Consider the following 4,526-nt stretch of genomic DNA (forward strand, 5'->3'; position numbering starts at 1 on the left):
GTGTGTGTGTGTGTGTGTGTGTGTGTGTGTATGTGCGTGTGTGTGTTCATACCCATGCAGGACAGAGGTCAAGGCTGACTAGCACAAAGACCCTCCTACCTCTGCCTCCTAGTGCTGAGATTACAGGTACACATAACCATACTCTATTTTTATTTTTCAAGTTCAGTGCTAAATATCTGAACTCAGACCCTCACACCTGCCAACCGTTTTATTCATTGAGCCATCTCCCCAGCACCAGAAATTCCTAACTTATAAAAAAAAGTATTAGCAATTTTTATTTATTTATTTTTGATTTTTTTTTGAGACACTTTCTCAGGACCTGTCCTGGAACTTACTCTGAAGACCAGGCTGGCCTTGAACTAACAGAGATCTACCTTCCTCTGCCCCCCAAGTGAAGACATGCACCACCACCACCACCACCCAGCTAGCAATTTTCTTTTACCCTTAAAAAACTAAGATAATTTGCAAAGAAAAATCTCCTTGCTTTAAAAGCATATTATTTTAAAACAACAAACGCAGTCAGGCATTATAGTTAATAATTTTTTAAGGTTTTCTTCTTTTTTGAGACAGAGTCTGACCCTGCAGCCCAGGCAGGCTTCAGATTTATGGCACTCTTCCTTTCTTGGTGCTAGGCTTACAGGATATATTCATTGTTTTTTAAGAATCAGATGAAAGCAATATGCTTAGACTGGGCTTGTTACTAGGTTCTGAGGATAGAAGAATATTTCTAGGTTTGATTTAAAAAGTCAACCATAACATAATTCCAGATTTATCTTTTTTTCTTTATACATCAGTGATCACCATAGTAACATCATGTTTTACTACTAGGTATTTATGCAGCTCAAGATGGAGAGAACGGGCAATTGCTTACTGGGTTATTTGGGGGTACAGAACATGACTATTGGGATAATTCAAAATTAAATATAGATTTCACTGGAGATCTGCTTTAGCCAAGCAAGCTGACTCAATCTTCTAGGAGCGTCAGCTGAACAAAATTTGTAGCTCTATAGACTGTTGACATCATTTCAGATAACACAAGACAGCAAGCATCATAGCTCAGTGGTTAAGAATGAGGGCTTTCAAGATCAAGAGTCTTGAGATTCAGTTTTTGTTCTATTATATGCTACCTAAGTGACCGTAGAATAGCTCCTGAACTAACTCCTCTGTCCCTGGGTTTATCTCTAAATTGTATTCTGGAAAGATTAATGATTACTTATGCTTGGAATCATGGCTCACACAGAATAAGAACTTTTTCAAGTATCTGTTAGATGAAATGAAATGTATATTTGCTAGCTCTTCTCTTTGTGCTCAGTTGAAAGACTGGAAGAAACAAGGTGAGTGCATGGCAGATTCTAGCTTTTAAATCTGGCAGATTCCTGTAAGAGCTTCCCATAAGATGTTGAGTTCTGTGGCAGTCTAGGGTCCTAAAACAGAGCTTGGGGACAATCACTGGTGCTCCTGGTTATCAGGGACATCAGGAGAATGAGCTAACAGCACAAAGGAATAGCAGGACTATCCACCCAGGCTCCCTAAGTTACTGCCAGTAACCTGGGCACAGAAGAGCAGCTCACAGGCATGAAATGGGATTTTCTAACAGAGGCAATGAAACCTAGCTCTTCTGAGTGATGATTCCCCAAGACCCTTCCGGGATTAAGCAGGGAGAAATCCTTTCATCAATGAGTTTATGGTTTTATTATCAATTACTATATACAATAATTTTTCCCCTCAATAGGTATATACTCTGGAATATTTATTTTACAGAACTACCTAGGCATCTTTTTGAACCTGTAACAAATCTAATGCCCCTAATGAGCATTTAAACCCATAAAATCTCCAAATTGCCCGGAAAAAAATAAGAGAAAGAGAAGGTATTGTGTCCTCCGAGCCACATTCCAGCTGTGATAGAGCGATCTCGAGCACATACCTTCATGGGGACTTGATTTCAGAGACAGTCTCTGTAGGTCTTCTTGGTCAGGAGCAGCTCTCAGACAGGACTCTGGAAGATGCCATAAACCACCAGGAAACCCTCCAAACACATTCATGTCCTCTGCCTTCCCTCAGCTCACAGCCTGCTTCCTGGTAGGAGACAAGATGACGCTGTGCTGGGTTGACTGTTAAACCATCTTCCCACCCCCAGCCCCACTCTCGGGGGCCCCTCCTTCTCCTTTCCAAGGCTCTGGAATGTGTCACATGGGGAATGGATCATGTGGCTTAGGGGGGAAATGTGGCCATCGGCTCTCTCCCTTCCCCCACTTCTCTTTTCAGGAGCAAAGCAGCAGAAATCTCTGACCCGATTGGCTCTGATCAGAACATCTCCATATGAAAAGGGCACGATCAGCCCACAGACCTCCAGCCTTCTTCACTTTCCTTTCTTTCACCAGGTAATTTCATCCTGAGCTTTCCGAGTTGCTTCCCAGAGGAAGATTATGCTTTCTCTCCGATCCCTCATTCCCTTTCTGTTACCAGCATCCGGACGTGACTATGCGCTCCTACTCTATCTTGGGGGCACCCTTAAGAGCACAGCTGGGCAATGGAGTATTCAGCACCACGGACAGCATTACCTTCCCTTCAGCCCTCCTTAAAGCCATTTCTCTATTTCAGGTAAATAAAAATATTTTTAAGGCTTTTCCCTGAAGCTTTTTTAAAATATTTAAATATAAATAACCCACACCATGTACTTAGGGCTCTAACTTCCTCTACTGTCAAATTACTTTATTTGGGAGAACAGATAATTTAATTTCACTAAATCCACATCTGCTTTCTAGCCCCCATCCTGCAATCATCCCCCACTCTTACCTCTTAAATACATTCTTTGGGGTTTTTGTTTGGTTTGTTTTGGGGGGAGATTTCAAGATATAGTGTACTATACATGTGTTTCCTCCTCTCTACTTGTGGGAAAATCTGCATCAACACACAGGAATGCTGGGGTGTACGAGCTGAGATGTTTTTGGCTCCGTCAGTGGGCCTCAGGCAGAGCTGAACTGAAGAGGCAGGACAGAAGCCTGGTTGCAGCTATTCTGTGTGGGTCTATCCAGCTTTGCTGACGTCCTGGTTGCCATGGTACTAGGTAACTGCTGAAGGGGACTATTGCTTTCCAAACCGGTCGCCATGGGACCCTGTAGTCTAAAGAAAGAGGAAAAAGAACCTAATTGTTGAAGAGCTTTCGGCTAGCATCTGCAGAACCAAATCTACCTTGTGGATTTCTTCCTGACTGGATTGCTGAGACCCTACACACTGCCAGAATTCTAAGGACCCATCGTCACACTAAGACAGTAAAAGTTCTCCCCTCCTCCCTCGCTTCCTTCCTTAAAAATCTACTGAAGATGTCAGCTACGTAGAGTATCTGAGGACTGCTTCCACAGCACAATGGGAAGCACACAAAAAAGGGCATTTCTCTTTGAGACCACATGGAAGTGGCCTTTTGGAAGCCACTCATGTAATTCCTAATAGCCTACTGCAGAGATATGTATGAAATACGTCTGAGGATGATCAGGAGAACCAGTTTGCAAATACTTTGCCCTTTTACAGGCAAAATAAAAACTACAATTTGAACACAGACTGCTAAATTGATTTTTAAACATCACTTCAGGTAGAAATTGAAGGGCATTAGGATTACCCCAAATCAGGAATTTAAAGTAGCTATTCCCTGGCTGGCAAGACAGCTCAGGGTGTAAAGGCCCTTCCTGACAACTCAAATTCATTCTCGGGGTCAACATGCAGAACAAATGTCAGATACTTGTCCTATGACCTACACACCTACACACACACACTCCTCCCTCCCTTCCTCTCTCTTTCTCCCTGCCTCCCTCCCTTCCTCTCTCTCTGAGAATAAATGTCTGGAGAGATGGCTTGCTGCTTTACCAGGGGACCAAAGTTCAGTTCCTAGCACCTACAAAGTGGCCTGTAAGTCCAGTTCCAGTGGCTCTGACACCCTCCTGGCCTCCACAGGCATGGGACACAAACATGGTGCACATACATTTGAGTAGTTGTGTACATAAGATTTAAAAGTCTTTTTTAAAACATAATAATGTAAATGTGTAGCTATATTCTTGTTTGACTGGTTGACATATAACTTATTAGTTTTCCCTAAGAATACAAAGGCACTCCAAATATTGTTTTGGAGAAGAAATGCTGACTTGAAAGATGTGAAAATGCAAATTTTAAAAGAAAAGAGACAGACAGGTGTTGCGGGAGGTCCTTCCGCTCCTCCAGCCAATGGCCACTTTTTTAAAGAGAGACCACGCCCCAATGGGCTGGTATCTCAGCGGCTATTGGCTGAAGGAGCGGAAGGACCTCCCGCAACAGACAGACTGTGGTGGTGCACACCTTTCATCCTAGCACTCAGGAGGCAGAGCCAGGTGGATCTCTGTGTGTTCAAGGCCAGTATGGTCTACAGAGTGAGTTCCAGGACAGTCAGTGCTACACAGAGAAACCCTATCTCATAAAACAAAACAGACAGAGAGAGAGAGACAGAGAGAGAAAGACAGAGAGACAGAGAGAGAGAGAGAGAGAGAGAGAGAGAGAGA

The 4,526-nt window shown here is 43.2% G+C and overlaps 1 protein-coding gene across 3 annotated transcripts in view; it reads right to left on the reverse strand.

Moving 5' to 3' along the window:
- The window catches only part of Gpr19 (G protein-coupled receptor 19), a 33,930-nt gene that overhangs the window by 21,003 nt on the left and 8,401 nt on the right, over positions 1 to 4,526 (reverse strand). The window contains exon 3 of one of the 3 annotated variants that reach the window (XM_026787886.1): positions 1,925 to 2,076. The gene's annotated coding sequence lies outside the window, so the exon portion shown is untranslated. Of the gene's footprint in view, positions 1 to 1,924; positions 2,189 to 4,526 lie in introns of those variants that run through there. The other 2 variants (XM_026787887.1, XM_005364497.2) reach the window with 2 other exon arrangements.

The sequence above is a fragment of the Microtus ochrogaster genome, assembly GCF_000317375.1.
Source record: "Microtus ochrogaster isolate Prairie Vole_2 chromosome 14 unlocalized genomic scaffold, MicOch1.0 chr14_random_2, whole genome shotgun sequence".
NCBI classification, from domain to species: domain Eukaryota; kingdom Metazoa; phylum Chordata; class Mammalia; order Rodentia; family Cricetidae; genus Microtus; species Microtus ochrogaster.